Source organism: Phodopus roborovskii, unplaced genomic scaffold (genome assembly GCF_943737965.1).
Source record: "Phodopus roborovskii unplaced genomic scaffold, PHOROB, whole genome shotgun sequence".
NCBI classification, from domain to species: Eukaryota; Metazoa; Chordata; class Mammalia; order Rodentia; family Cricetidae; genus Phodopus; species Phodopus roborovskii.
In genome coordinates this window covers 22,816,964-22,836,776 of record NW_026126549.1, presented here as the reverse complement: position 1 = coordinate 22,836,776, position 19,813 = coordinate 22,816,964, and the positions used below count along the sequence as shown (strand labels likewise).

Below are 19,813 nucleotides of genomic sequence, written 5' to 3'. Positions count from 1 at the left end.
TCAGCAACACTTTTGCTATACTTATGTTATCTGATTTCAACAGAACTGTACAGCAATCAGGGAAAAAAATATAGTGAAGAACTAGTTCAAAGGCTTACTTCTCTACTATGTTAGCTGGCAGGAAGGTGAGGACAAAAGGAGCTATGCACTGAGAGATGCATTGCCTCCAAAGAAAAACATTTCTCTCTATGAGAGAATTAGGGATGAGGACCAGAATTATACCAAAGCTTCCATTTTACTATTTCACAAAAATGTCTATTTCCTTCATAGCCATCTTTTCATCTCTCTGATGTGCCAATTTGCATCTACCACACTATTTCTAAGTTAGCAATGAGTAATAGACTTTATAGTGTTTTTATATTATTATAATCAGTTCATCACGGCTACTACAGAGGTGGAAATTTTCTAGTCAAGTGCTTTATAGAAGTACTTTAATACTTGCTTGTACAGGAGCCATCCAAATGTTTTACAAATGAAATGCTGTAAATACTAAAGGATTTTTCTTTGAGATATACTGCCATATACAATTCCCCAGGTTTACCAAAGGCACTGAGAAATAAAAAAAAAAAAAAAAAAAAAGAAAGAAAGAAAGAAAGAAAGAAAGAAAGAAAGAAAGAAAAGAAACGAAACCTTAACTCATTCACCACCATCAAAGATGTCAATAAGGACCTAATAGGTCCTACTGATAGTAGATGAACACAAGAAGTAAAAATTGAATATAGAAAACACAAACACCCCGTCATTGTAGCATCATTTGTTCAGAGCTATTTTAGAGGGAGGGAAACTGGGAAGGGACAAAGGAGGTAAAGAATTAAGGGAGAAAAAAGGGAATAATGATGAAAAAAAAATGGTCCCCAGTGAACAAGAAAAATGATGTTACCACTCTCCTGAAGTATATTTATTGTTGGGTTCAAAAGATCAATTTTAACATGAAGGAAGGATTTATTAGAAAAGTATTAATTATTTAATCTACACAATCTACTTGGGGAAAAGGACACATTGGTCAAATGACTTTTAAAAATCAACGATTATTTTTCATATAATTGAATTAAAATACAACCTTTGAAATCTCATTCTCATTCTTTCCTAACACTCAGTAATTCTAAAGATGGTCAGAGAAACTGGAATAAAGATATAAAAGAACAATCTGGTCAATCATGACCATTAGTATTTTTCTTTACTATGAAATTAAGATATTCAATAAGTAAAAGTTGAGATGATGTGGATGTCCTTCTGTATATATGCTTATCTTATTTGTTGATGAATAAAATACTGATTGGCCAATAGCCAGGCAGAAAGTATAGGGGGACTACCAGACTAGGAGAAAGCTAGGTTGAGAGGAAGGAGAGACAAGTCACCAGGAAGAGATGCAATATAAAGAACAGGAAAATAGCACATACTAGCATTGTCTAGTAAGATAAGGTCATGTAGAAATACACAGATTAGTAGTTATGGGTTACTAATTTAAGAGAGAGCTAAACAGTAAGAAGCCCATTGGCCAACAGTTTATAAATTAATGTAAGTCTTTGTGTGTTTATTTGGGGCAAAGCGGCTGCAGGACCAGGCTGGAAAGAAACTCCAGCAATATTAAGGCTTATAAGTAAGCCATTTATATTCATCCTATATAAGCAGAGAGACAAAGAAACTGTTCAGCATAACACTACTGCTAAGTTCCAAAGCCAGAGTTGAAATGCAGGTCTTCTGATCTGAAAACCCCAAGTCATTTCATCACAAGGAAATGTACCATGACTCCCACAGGAGGAGAAAGAGAGAGGGAGAGGGACAGGGATGAGGGGAGAGGGGAGGGGGAGAAGGGAGAGAGAAGGAGAGGGAGAGAGAGAGATCGATCTTCTGATTATTAGGAACTAGGCACCCCACATAAGAGAATATGTAGTCTATCTGAGTCTAGTTAAACTTATTATCGCTTAATAAAACTTCCAGATCCATCCATTTACTTGAGAATTTCATACTTCATTTTCTTGCCAGTTTAATAGAATTCCACTGTGTATATCTCTTCTGGAGTATCAAGGAAGGACCTAGTGCTGGCATGTACTTGGCCTTGGTCAGGACCTCATGGAAAGTGGGATTCAGAATCATCATAGCAAGAGTGTGGAAAGAAAGATCACGTGATGATACAAGAAGACAGAGCAAGCATGGAGTCCCCTAAGAGCTACCTCAATCACTCTCAAAGGACATAACCAGGAACTGAGCATCTGCTCTCTGGGCTCTACCTCTGAAATTCTCTGCCACCTCTCAACACTACCACACTGGAGATAACGCTCTTATATATGAATTATCAGGAGGAAAGTGCATCCTACCTACAGCACACACCTTACACCAAAGTAACTCCAAATAAACTATGGACTCAGATACAGAATGTAAAATAATTAGAATTTTTAAATTAAAAAAAAATCATTAAGCTCTAAGGTTAGACTTGACATTAAAAGCATAATCCACACAAATAAATATTGATTATGTAGTCCTCATCAGAATTAAAGTAACTTTTGCTTTGCAAAAACTCTATAAAGAGTGGGAAAAAGGCAAGGCCAGAGGAAAAATTTTCTTTTAAAACACATATCCAAGCAAGAGGCCATTATCTAGAGCATATAAGAAGATTCCAAATATCACCAGTGAGCAGTGTTCTAATTCCTCCTAAATATCAAACAAAGTTTACATATGATCTAACAATTACTGTTAAGGAATGAAACCATATGTTAATCTATACATAACTAATCTATACATATTTGCAGCAACTTTATCTACAAAAGCCGAAGAGTGATGAGGCTACAGATGGTCATATTGATAAAAAGAAAAAACCAAACTATAGTCATATAGTGGAATGCTATGCTGCCATGCAAGAAGATGGAGCTAAGAGATGTTGCAACATAAACATAGAAACTTCAATAAAAAGAAATCACCTCATCTTATGGCACCAAACAGCCAGACAGTGAAATCTATTGAGACAGAAAGCAGAACAGACATTGGCCTACAGATGAGAGGGAGTGGGGACCAGCGAATATGCCGTTGGGCACTGGGTGGGGCTCACTTTCAGGTGAACACTTTCCAAAAATGACTGTGCACATAGCTGCACAATAGTATGAATAAGCTAAAAGCTCTCTGAATTGTGTCTGTTTGGGGAGGGGAAGCTTTAGTAAATAAATTATATCTCAGGAAAGCTACCCATAGAAGTCCGGCTTTCTAACATTCTCCATCAACCAAGGCACCCATGTGTGTATACACTGTGGGTACACCCTGATCCCCAAAAGTAGATGAAGAAAAAAAATAACAGTAGAGTATTTATACAATAGTAAAAAAATAAATTCCCATGAGAATTTTCTTCTATCAGGAAGGCATGACTTTCTCTCACTTTGTTTTGAGAGAGTTACATAGCCTATGCCAGTCAGGAATTTGCTATGTAGCTAAGGATCACTTTGAACTTCTGAGTCTCCTGCCATTACCTCATAAGTCCTAGGACTGCTGAGCTAGGTAAACACCCTACAACTAAATGACATCATCAACCTAAGAATGCATGCTCTCAAAAAAAATTTAAGCAATGTTCTGATTTTGCCTAAATATGCAATTAAATCTTTGTGTTATTTAATAACCAGTAAATACAGAAAGAGACCACTTTTTTTTTTTCCCCAAAAAGCTCAATGTCATAAATCCCACAACACTGTACAGTGAGGTCAACCAATTCTCTAAAACTCTTTAAATGTTCTGGAAGGTAGTGAAGGCTAGAGGTGCTGAAGACAGACAACCAAATCATAACATTCTCAAATCCTCCAACAAAGCCAATTTTAGCAGTGCGTTTTCAGGAAATAACTTTAAATTTCAAGTCATATAAAGTTCAATAGCATTTTAAAATAATGTTAACCCTTTTATTCTCTATCTGTAAAAGAAGGCATCATAGCATTTTTATAAACAAAGGATTTGATAAATCAACCTTTAAAAACAAAGCCAATTTCTATCCTGCTTGTGGGAGTGTGTACATGGCCAAACACATTGTTCTAAACTATTACACATTTTATTCTAAGTAAATTATACATAAACTTAACTATTTAAAAAATGCACAACTATATCACACGACTATATCAAGTCAAAACAGAAATGAAGATTGTGACAAAAAAATTTTCTTTCTGTGCATGTGTGTACATGCCATATGTAAAAGTATACAGGTGTGCTTGTCAATGCATGTATGTGTGGAGGCCTGCATTTTCAATGGGTTTTTTTCCTTTCTCTTTCTCCACGAACCCCCAACATCTTATCTATTGACAAATGATTATTCTGATAGCTTGGAATTCACAGAATGGCTGGGATAGGACAGCAAGTCTGAGATGCACATGTATCTGCCGCCACCAATACCATTGCTGTACCTTGCTTTTACATGGCCACTGGAGATGTGACCTTAGGTTCTTATGCATTTTATTTATTTAAACTGTGTGTGACGAAAGTGCCTTATGAATTTGTGTGTACCATGCATGTTTCTAGAGCCCACAGAGTTCAGAAGAGGTCACTGGATCCCTGAAATTAGAGTTTTATGTGTTTTTGAGCTGCCTGGTGTGGGTGCTGGGAACTGAATCCTGGTCCTCTGCAAGAACAGCATGTGTTCTTAACTGATAAGCTCTATCTCCAGATCCCGGTAGCCTAAGGTTGTGCAACATGCACCTCATGTACTAAAGCATCTCCCTAACCTCTGTATTATTAGTTCCAAAGAAATACAAAGACAAGAGGAAATTAATTTGTTACTGATATAAAATGTGTACGCCTATCTAAGCAAGAAATACTACCTTGTAATTCATTATCAAAAAAGATGACATATTGTGAAAAATTAAAAAAAAGAATATAACATTTGTACAAAAACATGCTTATTTGTAAGCAAACAATTTATTGTATGGTGATATTTTATTTTTGACTTGTGAGCTTAGTCTGTCAAAATTACATTAAAATAAACTAAAGTGTATTATTTTGGTAAATATACTCAAAGTATTGGTAATAAAGTTCAATAAACCTGGCTTGAACAGAACATAATGAAAATAACTTCAATTTCACAACAGAAATTATATTACCTAATTACTAGGAAATAATAATAATGGTGCTTTGGGGAAAAGAAATTCTTAAGGACAGCAAGAAATCTAATAAAAAAGAGATAACAGTAAATTATGAAAGAGGAAGTATACAAATCCAAATGTTACAAAGTGTACTTTTTACCATTATAGGTTTCATATATAGATTTTATACAGAGACTCGGGGTAGAAATAGGAAGAATGGAATGAAAAGAAAACTAATGAGAAGAAGTTTGGCCATGACAGAATGGGGTGGGGTGCTAAGCAGGAAACGTGAGAACAGACAATAGGAAGATTTTCATGAGACCTTACAGATTTCTATATACCTGGGTCACTTATTATTGCCAAAGACTTGCAATAATTAAACTTTCCAATTACACATACATACACACATAACTTGGAAATGTTTCAATGTAAATACAGAAATATGGTCTTCAAAATCAATGGACCAAAACTATTCTCAAATATACACCAATAGGGGCTGGAGAGATGGCTCAGCAGTCAAGAGCATGGACTGTTCTTCCAGAGGACCCAGTTCAATTCCCAACAAACCACATAGTGCTTCATAACCATCCATAAGTCCAGTTCCAGAAGCTATGATGCCCTCTTTCGACCTCTGAGAACACAAGGCACATACATGGTGCACAGCCCTACAAGCACACAAAACACCTAGACACATAAAATACAATATTTAATTTGGATAATGAAATACAGACATTAACTAAAAATACATATCTTGCCTTGTATATTATCTTCACAAACATTTTCTAACTGGTTTATAATATCTGAGTGGTGAAAAATAAAATGAACTCGGGAGAATTCTATAGTGTCATATGACTAACATAACAACCAAAGATAAAATGCTAATTTAGTAAGATTTTTTTTTAATGCAGCACATAAAGCAATACTGGGATATAAAATCAGTTCAGTTCACTGTAACTTTATTATTTTACTGAAGATTAGATGGAAGGGATAATATTGTTAGAGCGAAGAACAAAAGCATACAAAATGTTAATAAAAATTATATTTCTCATTCTCATAAAATATAGATTTCCAGTGAGATTGAAAAATATATACAAAACAATGGCACGTATTTTTTATTTCATCCGTTTCCTACAACTGTGGTTTTTCCAGTGATCTAATTAAAGTACACTAGAGGCAATGATTTGATATGAACATTCACTTTGAATGAAGTAAAATCCAACGATAAGGGAGTGTGTGAATATATCCAGTTGCATTTCAGGCAGAAGGCAGGAATTTATTGGAAGCAGATCTGTGCAGTGACTGACCAACACTGGCCCACGTTCCCCACAATCTCATGACAGACAGACGGCCTGCCTCACATTAATTCACTTCACACCACACAGATCGATCTGCAGCCGTTCCCTAGTCTCTCTGCACACACCGCCTGTCTGGCTGCCTACACTCACATCAGCACATACACACAAAGGCCACAGAAGATAACCTTTTGCTTTCCATTAAAGACACAGTATCTACTTTTCTTCTCTAAGCATCAAAAATAGAAATTATAACACTATAGATGCTATAGCTGTTGTCTTATAAAAAGATTTCACATAAAGAAAATTTGAAGGTAGGTATCACTTATTCTGAATAAAGATCATTTCAATTTTTCAGAAACAGGCTGAGCTCATTAAGGGCGTAATGCAATTAGAGAAATGAAAAGTATGATAAAAAGGGGTTTAAAATTAAATCAGAATATAATAATTACTTGGTAACAAGAGAACCCATGTTTAATTAATGAAATACATTTTCCTACATAATATTTTGAACTATTTATGAAACTACCCTCATAAAAATATGTAATAGTAGGCCATTCTGAAAGCAGCAAAACAAACCAAAAAACATACAAGTAGTACACTAGCTCAACAGAGTACTTATGTGTAAGTGTAAAGCTTTATTCTTCTTCTTTTCCAAACAGAACTGAAAGTGATCTATTAAAAAAAAAAAAAAAAAAAAAAAAAAAAAAGATATCTAAAACTCTGAATTCACCGTAGGCACCCATTCAAAGATTTGATTGATTTGCAGGCTACAAGTGAACTAAAAGCAGTTTTTGTTTCAGAAGACACAGATGAAAGGAAAACTCACATGGCTTGACCTTCCAGGTGTTGTGAAACAAAGGCAAACCTGCCCTGATGCACTATCATTGAAATCTGGCTGATTTGAAACTTCAATTACAAGCAGAATTGTGCATCTTGGAACTGCTTAAGAATTTGTCACTGAAACCCTTCCCCTTTCTCTTCTCATACTAGCAATGGCTGTGAAAACAGGTAACCAAGCGGCATAAACACTACACTGTGCTGCATATATTAACAGTAAAGAGCTTTAAAGTCAACGGAAGTGAAACTGATGAACGCAGAGAGAAGGATAATGGTTTTAGCAATAAAGATACTGAATCTTTGGTTAGATCTAAAGGGTGGGGCACATCTAAATGAATCAGGGAGCATAGCATTGCTCATACGGTAAGGCAGGTAATTGTGCAAAGTGCTCACATTTCCATAAAGTCTGCCAGCACTCTGGCTACTGTTGAACAAGCCTTATCCAGGCAAGCCACGAGGTGAAAAGAGATCCCCGGTGGCTTCAGATACAGTGTGTGCTAGGGCTCCAGCGAGGAGCTACGGGAATGGGGATATGAGGGATACCTTCACTGGTGTTGGGAAAAGGTCTCTCTTGTGTTGATACAAAGAAAGATTTGTGAATGGATGTGTGATGAGCCAATCATTTTCAAAGCAATCTTGTTCCTAGACAGAGATCCTCACTGTTGATGCATTAAGTAGTTGTGTAAGTGCATGAAGTGCCACACACGTAGTTTACACAAGGTTTCATTTGAAGAATCAGCACTTTTTTTAAAAAGTCTGAAAATTACTTTTCTAGATTGTTTTTCCAAATAGATGAAATGGAGAGAAAACTCATCCACTCATCTAGTTTTTTTTGCGGGGGTGGGGAGGGGGCATGGGAATCTGGTTTACTAAGCAAAGGGAATAACACTAAAAGGGGGAAATACAGGAAATTTTTACTAGAGAACCTAATAGCCACAGTACCGATGCAGATTTATAAAAGTGTATATTTTATATAGAATAGTTTAAACATGAGGGGGAGGGGAATCAAGTACCATTTTGAGCATAATATAAGGAAAGAGAACATATCAAAATCAATTTCGTGAAGTAGAAATATCCCAGTTAGGTCTTGAGGTGTATGTAAAATGCATCATGGAAGGACACTGAGTTAAGAAGAAAGAGCAGCACATGACAAGATCATAGGATAGCAGGAAGTTAAGTGTGGTGACAGTGGAAAATGAAGCGAACAAGACACTGGATGCCAGAGCCTAAAAGACAGTAAGCAATAAGTTACTAACAGAAGACAGGAGGCAGTGAGATGGCTAATCTTGACTGTCAACCTGACTACCTCTGGAAGCAGCTGGGTACACCTGTGAGGGATTTTTTTCTCAATTGGATTATTTGAAGTGGAAAGAAGCAACCCTAAGCCTGGATCATTGGAAGTCAGAAGACCCACACTAAATCTGGGTCATACCTTCAAGTGTCAGCCCACAAAAAAAAAGGACATAGAAGGAAGACTTTGCCTTTTCCCTGCTTGCCCTCAGCTTCTCTGGCAAGTTCATCCATCTGCTGCTGAGGAATTCCTTCAGACTTCCAATATACACCAAAAGCCAGCCGAGACATCCAGCCTCATGGAATGAACGACCACCAGATTCTGAGCCTCTCTGTCTGGAGACAGCCATTGTTGAACTAGCCAGACCACACAGCCTGAAAACCACTGTGATAAATCCCATTTTAACATATATAGATTCGTTGTATTAGTTCTGTTCCTCTTGAGATTCCTAACAGAAAAGGAATAAACTTGTTTTTGTTTTTGGACACAAAAGACTTACTATGCAGCATTGGTTGGCTTGGAACTCACTATGTAGGCAAAGGTAGTCTCGAATTTATAGAGAACCACCTGGTTCTGCTTCCCAGTGCTGAGATTAAAGGCCTGTGCCATTATGTTCAGCCTATAAGCTTGGTTCCTTTAAGGCATCTACCTGGCTCCAGCGTAGTAAAAAAAAAAAAAAAAAAAAAAAAAAAAAAAGAGCAAAACCATTAACACATAATTAAAAGGGGGCTAAAACTGGTAAGTATGCACTGACAGAACACTCTTAAGAATTTAGTAGAGGTCAAACAAGAGGCTCTTCTCCATTCTCTTTCTGGTTATCAGCACATTCGGGAATCAGTTTGGGTACATGGCCAGAAGCCACTATGGAAAACCAAGTATGAAGCCACAGTTTTACCTAAATTGGATGACAGTCTCTGAGAACCAATAACAGCAATAGTTTCTAGCAACCCAGCAAAATCCCTTTGTGTCTTTGTGTTAAACCATATAGAAGCAAGATAAAATACAGTAAGATGTTATTCTACAGTTAAATACAAATGAAGGTACTGAGTAAACAACCAGTGCTGGAGCTGGGTTGATTACAAGGAGCCACACCAGGAAAGTGTTAAAAGATGGGGAAGGTTCTTTATAAAACTGTGGCAGTAGATACTGGAATCTATTAATGTGTAACATCCTAAAGGTCTAAGTATGGCTGAGTAAATGTTATTAAATGCAATTGCTTAAAACAATGAATTAACCAGAATGCAATGGAAATTAGGATGAAGTTCACACTCTTACAAAATTATTACATAAGACCACAGAATGATGGAATGAAAAAAGACAGTAAACTAAGGGCTACAGAAGACTAGATAATACAAAGCTAGAGACCAAGAAAGAAGTGTACGCAAATACTGCACCCTAGTGTTAGCTGGTTTTTACAAAGTATATTTTGGAAATTCTAAATTACATAAAGCCTATTGAAGTCTTGGAAAAACAAGCCAATCTACCAAAAATAACGAGAGAAAGATTAATCCTATTCAGAAAAGGAATTTATGAATAAGCAAAAGCAGGAGGCTAGACTGACTCCCTGTGTGAATAAAAAAGGGAAACATTCACATGAAGCCAGGTTAATTTTAAGTAGAGTAAGGATAGCAAGGAAAGGGCAGAAAAGGAGACAGAGGAGAGAGGTAGGGAAAAGAGAGCAGAGGACAAAGGCAGGCAGACATAAACAATGCAAATGAGTTATTAATACTTCTCAATTCTGTCCACTGAGAGAATCTATAAGCTGGGAACCCAGGAGCAGCAAGCACATCTAGTGTCAGACTGTTGCCTCTAGTGGCTCTACTGTTGTGGGAGTATTAGTTTAAGATGTGTTACATTCATTTACACTGTGGAGTATTTGCTTAATGATGCAAAGATGTGCTGTATTCTTTTATATTGCATGTGTTAATTGCTGGAATAAAACACCTGATTGGTCTAATAAAGAGCTGAACAGGAGAGGGACAGGCAGGGTTGCCAGACAAGGACTAAATACCAGGAGAAGAGAGGAGAGAATGGAGAAAAGGAGAAGAGGAGGATACCCGGGTCAGACAAACAGTAACACAGCCAGCCACAGTGTGAGATGTTAATAAAGACATATAGAATGAGTAAAAGCTGAGAGGCAAAAGGTAGATGGGATAATTTAAGAAAAACTGACTAGATACAAGGCAAGCTAAGGCCAGGCATTTATAAGTAAAGAATAAATGTCCATGTGCATATTTGGGAACCGGGTGGTGGGCCCCAAACAGCTAAGAGTAAAAAACAACCAACTACACTCTACTGGGCTCCTCACCAACATGATGATCCTAGGAGGAAAGTGGGGAAAACACAAGTTGGATGCAGAGCATCTGCCATAAAAATGGTAAAATGCTATTTTAATAAATGAGGCAACACCAAATGGACACCAGTGCCAAATGAATTGAGACACTTGGGGCAAATGCTAGAAAAATAAAGCAACAGAGTAAGAAGGTCAACTATTTACAAGCAGTCTAGTAAATACTTGGTGCTAGATCATTTAGGCAGAAAAGATACAATCATTATGAGACATAGCATTTTTGTAAGCAATGACTATAAGCTAATCAAGCAATTTAAAAGTTAAAACTTTTATCTTAACCCAAGAAGATATTATCAGTGGAATATTTGTACACATTTATTTGTATGAAGACTGAGTAGTTTCAGATCACAATGAAATAGATTATATCATAAAATATGAATATATCTTCTTAGAAGGAATATGAAGAAACCAGTGAAGTGGTAAGCCTCCGAGAAAACTAAATAAGCAGGTTTGTGAAAACCAGTTAATTCAGTCTAGAAAGATGACAAAGAGGAATCAAAGAACTGCAGACATCAAACTCATGCTCTGCAATGAGCATAAGGCATCTGTAGGAGCATTTTAGTATTCTCCTACATTACACTAATTAAATCTCACAATTCATTTTAAAAGCTATTCGTATCTAACTCATGATTTAGAGGAGAATGAAAAGTTAAATTAACTGAGACAGCACTCATCACTGCCTGTGGAAGAGCTCTGTAAGAATTAACTTGCAAAGCAAAGTTATAAAAAGAATAATGACTAGGTCAACAAGCACTACCATAACCAAGATACTTCAATAGAAAAAGAGGATTTAAACTTTACTTTTGAAGCCCACTCTTCGAAGAAACACAAAGTATTTTTAAATTAGCCAATTTTTTTTATAATTTGTGTTCATTTTGTGTGTGTGTGTGTATACACTTATGAGGTGTCAGGTGTCTGCTAGGTGGGCATGCATGACACCACACACTGTGGAGATCAGAGACAACTCTGTGAAAATGGTTAATTTCTTCCTCATTACATGTGTTCCTATGATCAAACCTGGGTCATCATGCATGAGCCATTTGCTTGGGCTAGTCATCACTCTTCCTCTACAATTCTATATGCTTATGAGCTCATAAACAAAATGAAAATATAATAAACTAGTTAATATGTTATACTTATAGATACAGAAATACTCAAAACTATTATAGAAAGAGCTAGGGCTATGAACTGGCACTTGAAAACAAATTAATAAGGCTCAAATAAAAATATACTGAACTAATTTATAACAAAAAGTAAAAATGAAACAAAAATGATATTTCATTTCTCATCTGTCACAGATATGAGACTCCAAGAGTTTAAGAATGTTTTCAGCTGTAAAGGGTGCTGGAAGACAACATCTCACATGTAGCACTGTTGAAAGTGCAAACCAATCAAACCCATGTGCAAAAAAACCTTGGAAAGACATACATGCATTTATCTTTAAACTCAGAAATTTCATCTCTAGAAATATGCTTAAGATACACTATCAAAAAATGAAGACATGAGAGGGTTTATTTACTTTCATCCTGGACATAATGCCAAAAATCTAAAAAAAAACCCGGATGTCCATCAACCAAAATGTCAACTTAAAAAGCCAAATATAACAAAATGATGTTGTAAATACCTTTTTTAAAAAGATGAGGAAGGATAAAATTTTTTCTAATTCCAATGTATGTTTAATGACAAATGCTAAATGGCTTTGCTACTTACACAGAAACACACACATACATACAAAGTCATGTTAAATTAAAGAGGGCATAATGAATGGTCACTTCAACAAATATGCTAGGCAAACTAGGTAGTGTATACTAACAAGAATTTAAGTTGAATTCTGGGTTTATATCATGTATAAAAATCAACTCAAGTGGTTCAAATATCTAAATATTAAAACCTAAATCTATAAAGTTTCTAGAAGACAAGAGAAAAGCATCATGGCATCAAATATGACTATGATTTCTTGGATATGATACTAAAACAACATGCAAAAACTCTAGAAATAGGTAAACCATCTTTACATTGACACCGTCATGAGGAAGAAGGGAACCAATGGAAAGAGATAGACTATTTTTGAATCATCTAATAAGAATTTAATATACAGCAAACATAAATAATTCTTAGATAGCCATCCAAGGCCAACTTCAAAGCTATCCAAGTGTACAAAGTGAGTTCCAAGTCAGCAAGAGCTTCATGTCTTTAAAAAAAAAAAAAAACTGGGTAAAATGAAACATCAATAAAAGCCAACATAACTTTAAAGTAGGCAATGAACACAAAAAGTACACTTCCAAAGTAGATATATAAGTGTGTAACAAATACATGAAAAGATGCTAAGCATGACTAGTAATTAGGAAAGTAGAAATCAAAACCTCATAGCATTTCATGTCTTTTAAGATAACTGATAATTAAATGGATGGGTCAAAGAAAATGAAGAAATTAATTTTCTGTTTACGACTGGTGAGAATGTAAAAATAGTATGATTGTTACAATATATGAAAGTGACCCTAAGAATATGAAAAGCCATGACAATTTTAAGGATACAATGCGCTACATCATCTAGAACTATTTAGATACCCTCCAGTTTATGTTTCTGATCATGACATTCTTTGTTTGAAAACAAAGTCTGACTTGAGGGCAGAAAATTTTTTAACTAAATAAAAACTGTTTAGGCTAGATACAGTGGCACATGCCTTTAATCACATTAGTGTGGAGAGTGGAGGGCAAAGGCAGGCTGTACTACATGGCAAATTTCAGGTTAGCTAGAGCTATTTAGTAATTCTATTTCAAAAAAGAGAAGAAGTTTTAAAATCTGAGTAATCTATTCTAGACACATCCTACCAATGAGTATGAAAAGCCTTCTTCATGTCTCAGATATTAAGAAAACTAAAAATAAGCTAATTTACATCTTTATACCTCAAGCTTTGCCTGAAGTTGTCTAATTATATTTAATTACTAAAACATATATATAGTTTTAAAGGAAATCCTTTTTAAATGCTTATTTTTATTATTTTTAAGTATATGACCACTCGTGAGTGCATCAGAGAAAGAGAGAGGGAGAGAGAGAGACAGAGAGACACAGAGAGACACAGAGATTTGTGCATATGAGTGAGGAGCCACAGGAAGCCAAAGGCATGGGAATTTCCTGGAGCAGGGGCTGCAGAACTGTGACCTGATGTGCTGATGTGGGTGCTGAGAACCAAACTCCAGCCTCCTCATTAGCAACAAGAGGACCTGTCACTTTTAAGAGGTTGAGCCATCTCCCCAGCACCAAGGATGGAGTCAAATCATGTTTTTAAATCATTAAAAATGTTCATGAATGAAGAACCATCCATGCTCTTCCACATCCATTCTTCAAACTGGATGTTCTTTAGTCTAAAAACCTTTCAAATGTAAGTCTCACCATCTTTTCCAGCAAATTGTAAAGTCCTTCCACAGGATTATAAAAGAGAACCGTGACTATAGACTTGACATCTACTATCGGACAAAGTTTTACGGGACAAGCTTTTAAAACAAGCAATAACAAGAGGTGATTGTGTTTGCTTTCATCTCTAAATCAAGCAAAGAAAACCTTTTTAAGTGATGGGTAAATTTTATAGAAGAAACAGAAAACATGTACAGGAAAATTACAAAAGCACTAAGTACTGTTACAGATGACTGGATTGGCATTTTGAGGCTGAAAGAAACCAGATCAATCTCAATCTTTCTGGGGTCAATTCGGGTGTTCAAACAAAAAGAAATTTTTTTTCTTTATGTTTGTGGGCTAGAAGTGCTAAAAAAATATTAACAAAGTCTGAAAATGTCATGTACAATGAACCATTTAATACATATTCATATCAAGGTATGTTTGATAAATACAGTAAATGCAGTAAGTCAGTAGAGCAACATCACTAGAAAATAATAAAGGACAGAATATTGTGTTTTTAAAAAAGCAGAGGGAGAGGGATGGAAAGGTATTAGGCAAAGATATTTAGTGTAGTTGGAAAAATTTAATCCCACAGTGTATAAAAACTCGAACAAAAATTACCATTAGCTACTATAATAAGCATGTCAGGCTTGGTGCTGGCAAAGTAGTTGACAGCCCTATCCACAAGTAGGAGGCAGGCAGAGAGAACTGAGAATGGTGTTGACTTTTGAAAGCTCACAGCCCACTCCTTCCACAAGGCCACACCTCCCAATCCTTCCAACACAGTTCCACCAACTGGGGACCAAATAGTCAAATAATTAAGCCTATAGGGACCATTCTTAGTCAAAATTTATATTTAAAACCTTACTGGAACATTTGCTTTATTACAAACACATGCTCCAGTGTTCACGGGAATGGCTTTACCTTGTTTCCATTAGCATTTCTCTGCAAATGAGCAAGAGAATGATGACACAAATCAATACCACCTTCTTCGTAGTGAGTGATATTAGGTCATTTACTATCGAAAAGGCCACTAGAATCTCAGCTGAAGATATTACCAGGCATTTCCATTTAAACATCACTTTCAAAAAAGAATGTGTCAAAGGCTGAATGGGCATATCCCTTTTATAAAACAGTCCTCACAGCTTTAAGTGCTTCCATGCTTACAGTCGCAAAAAGTGCATACTCAGGTGTCTGATCATGGACTGCAGATCTGAAAGAAGCATTGCATTGTATTGCGTTGCATCAAAGAAATAAAGACAGGGGCAAACGTGGAAGAATTGAGAAGGAGAAAAAAGAGGAAATTACCAAAATTATTATAAGGTGAAATAGCTCTGCAGGAGAGACCCAAATGGAATGAGATGGGGAGAGATGTGTAAGTAGACCCACACCTGAAGGTACCACACCTCCTCACTGATCTACAGGGAAGACATGGTTGAATTCCTTATCTTTCACACCTTCCTTTGTTCTACAGTGTGAGAAACTGACTCTGGTGACACAGGGGACAGTGGTGATCCTCAGAAGAATGTACTCACTCAACTAAAGCTACCGAGTTCCCAGCCCACATCACTTGGTTACACGGTTTCCTTTTTATTGCTTCAACTAAGTATGAATAACCAACCCACACAAAAATGCTTTCAGTTTTAACTGGCCATTTTACTACTCTAGCTCTCAAGAATACTGAATACATAAAAGGAAAATCACAAGATATTAAATAATGCCTTTAAAAAAATGTCAAATAGATAGGGTATTCTTTTAAATACCTATGGCTCTTTAAGTAGAACATTAGGTTGGTGGCCAAATACAGATAGGCAGTGTAGTCAGAAGTTTCTGTCTTGCCTGGTCCCACAGCTGTTTAGTCCCAAATAAACACACAGAGGCTTATATTAATTATAAACTGTTTGGCTGATGGCTTAGGCTTCTTACTGGCTAGTTCTCTCTTAATTATTAACCCATAACTACTAATCTATGTATTTTCATGTGGTCTTGGCTTACTGGAGAATACCCAGGCATCCCACCTTCCCAGTTTCTACATGGTATCTTTCTGGTGACTCACTCTCTGCATCCCTTCTCCCAGAATTCTCCTAGTCGTATAGCCCACATATACTTCCTGCCTGGTTACATCCTGCCTGACCATTAGCCAAAACAACTTTATTCATCAACCAATAAGAGAAACATGTTCACAGCATACATGTTCCCCATCAAGGCAGAATCATGTTTTGTTGTTAATTAAATACATGATCAGTCTAGGGTGTTTAAAATTAAGCTAAACTCTGACATTGTAGAAGAAAAAGGAGGAACACATACCTAATGTCCAATGAAAGACTGTAAGTAAATGTGATGTCTAGTATACTTTGAATAAGAATGATTTATCTGGAGACAAAGCCTTTTTTGCCTCCTCATATACTGAAGAGGCTTATACATATAGGACTCAGTGTAAGATGACTGCAGTTTCTTCAGATAATCCTGAAAGAACCATGCCCTTCCATCCTAATTGTTTTATAAAATAGGAATTCTATGAGGTATTTAACCAAATAAGTCTCCCTTTATTTTACCATTTTTAACTAGTATATTATTACTTAAAAATAAAGAAAGATACCCAGAATGCCACAAACCCCCCCCCCCAAAAGGTGACCTGAGCAGGCAAAGAGTGAAGTCCCCACAAGGTACTTACTCTAAAGCTCTGCCAGGTAGCTTTCCTTCTCCCAGACTTCATTCTTGGCCAGCTCACCATTACCAAATATTTAACTAGAACAAGCTCGATTACCTGGCTTCATTATTCCCACAGTAGTGCAAACAGCAAATCAGAGATGAGGAAGGAAACAATCAGGAGTGAAGTGAAACAGCTCAGCAGCACTAAAAATTCATCATATTTACTAAACCATAAAAAGAAAAGGAAAACTTCTAAGAAGTATACCTGACATGCAAGAGGCAACCAAACAGAAGACATCTTCATCAAGAGATTGCCTATGACAACAAGCAAGCAGTAGTCACTCCATAGCATGGCCAGAAATGACAGCCTCTGCTTAGAGTAAATGTTTTCTTAAACTATTTCAAATATATATGTGTGTGTGTGTGTGTGTGTGTGTGTGTGTGTGTGTGTGTGTGTGTGTATGTATGTGTATGTATGTATGTATAAACATATATATATACATACATACATATATATATAGTCTATGCATCTATTTAGTGATTAAAAATTCTCGGTATCCAGTAAAACCACTCCCTAAAATGTTTCTGTCAAAAAGTTCCAAACATGCAAGACAGATGTAAGTAAAAGAGAGAAGATAGAAAGGGAGAAAGGGGAGGGGAGGAAGGCTGTGAGGTTGAAGGCTTTTGAGAGCTGAAGCCAGATTCAATTAAATCATATGTGTCAAAACCCTTTCTAGTCTCTCACCTTCTTTCCCACCACAAATCCTGGCATTATCTGCCCATTGAGGACACACTAATATTAGGGATATTTCACCAGCTACACTTACCATACATCTGACACACACATCACCAACCTATCATGTCTATTGTTGATCCATCCACATTTGTGCCCACACTGACTCTGTAATTACCAGAAACGAGACTTAATTTCTGATTGAGAAGAGGTATTACAGTATGGTTTTTTGGAAGTCAAACCCAAAACATTTACTAAGAGTGTTTTTTGTTGAACAAAGAAATCCTATTGTTTCCAAAGCAGAGTAAACAAGAGCCTGATCCAGGCAATCTAACATAAAAAGAAGCTAAAACAGCAGGGACTCAAAAAAGAACAAAGGATTAAGGTTTCTGATAATATCAATATGTGTTAAATACAATGTGCTACACATTTTTCTATAAATATCTGAGAAGATAACCTTACAAAATACTACTACAATGGTCAAAAGTGTATAAAATCATAGCAGGCACTCATTAGGAGAGATATTTTATTTATATAATGATGGTGAATTTTATGTGTCTAATGTTTCTGAAACTGAAAGAGATAAGCACTGTGAGCAAGCAAAATACAATGTATGAGAACTAATTACACCTGTGACCTAATGCCCTTAAGGTCAAAATGTATTACAGGCCAGAAGAAATCAAGACCCATCAGCATTTACTTCAGAGAAGTCACCGACTGGAATGAAGGGCAAATGGCATATTTCATAAACCAGCAGGTGCTTGACCTCATAAAAAAAAGTCAATTATCAAAATGCTACATGTAGAATGTCACAAGTAAGAAATATATAAAAGTAGGTTCCGCAAAACATCTTTAATTCAAAATAAATCTCAGGCAACATTTATCTTTATCTGCACTGTAATTTAAAAGTTTTAAAAAATAACGTTAATCCCTCTTTAGTAAAATTATTAGAATTCTATAAAAATGTAATGGAACATAAAAGTGATAGCCCACACACAAATGATGAGTCAGAAAAGGTCATATTTACTTAAGTCTGTGTTGCAGAATGAATGCAGTATTTAGCATTAGGATAGAAAACATAGTGCAACTGTCCTTAAAAATCCTACCAAAAAGTTGGAAACAAAAACTTACATACTTTTGATATTTACAGTGGATGAAACAATGATTCCTAACTGGGTCAAAACAAAACTACGTCACCTGAAACAAAAGTCTCCTGCCATTCAGTAATTGAGGCCTTTGGGGTCTCATGACAATTTGTGGCTATCAGTTAAGGCAGATTGCTGATACTTTTTCTTCCCCAGTGACTGCTAGTACTACCAGGATCCCTGGGAGATATAACTTTAAATGAATGCTGAGGCAGCAGGATAAGGAAAACAAAAGTATCACAACAAGTAGAGGGAAAGAAAGGGCTGAGCTGCCCATGCTCACACCCTGTATTACGTACTAATCTGGGTGCTCTTCCAAGGTATCTAGTAATGCTCTCAAGAGCCCCAAGAAAAGCACATGGCCTTGGCCCATCATGTCCTTTCTTGTCGCACAAACCCATAAAAAAGCATTTCAGTGAGGTACATAAAATACAGAGGGTATTATCAACATGGCCAATTGGCATGGTTTTATTCTCAGCCCTATCCACTCCTGATAGTGAACTTAGCAAAAGCTGCTAGCTACTTAACCTGGATCTCAAAAATAAAAGGTTATCACGGCCCAAGAGCTCTCCAAGAAGAACGTTTTCTGGATTTCGGAAAAATAATTATCATAAAGGTACTCTTCTACAAAAAGCAAGCATAACTTAAACACTACAACTATTACTTGTGTAATTATTGCACATGAATTATAGGACAATTGCTGGAGAGGTATGTACTTCCCAGATAGATTGTTTAGCATGTTCTCTATTTCAGTGACTAAGAAATAGGTTCTGTTTGGAAAACAATGCTTTAAAACTCACAGTGAAGGTCATTTCCACAAACACTAAAAACAACAGAGTGTTCACTGCAAGCAGGTGGACAGCAGGTGTGGGCTGTCCACCAGCTGGTGCCATAACCTTTTGATCCCCTAGGACAGAAAATCTGCTCAACAACCCTATGTGGTCATTCCTCATTTGTTAAATGCTTTCTTCTCCTTTAATACGTTCAGAGTCCCTATTCCTTTAGCTTGACTCCCTTTTATTAAAACAGAAAGCTCTCAATAAAAGAAAGTAAAACTAGTTCTAC

General features: G+C 36.2%; 1 protein-coding gene across 2 annotated transcripts in view; it reads right to left on the bottom strand.

Moving 5' to 3' along the window:
• Wdr7 (WD repeat domain 7) overlaps positions 1-19,813 on the bottom strand; it is a 233,874-nt gene that overhangs the window by 137,999 nt on the left and 76,062 nt on the right. The window lies entirely within an intron of this gene.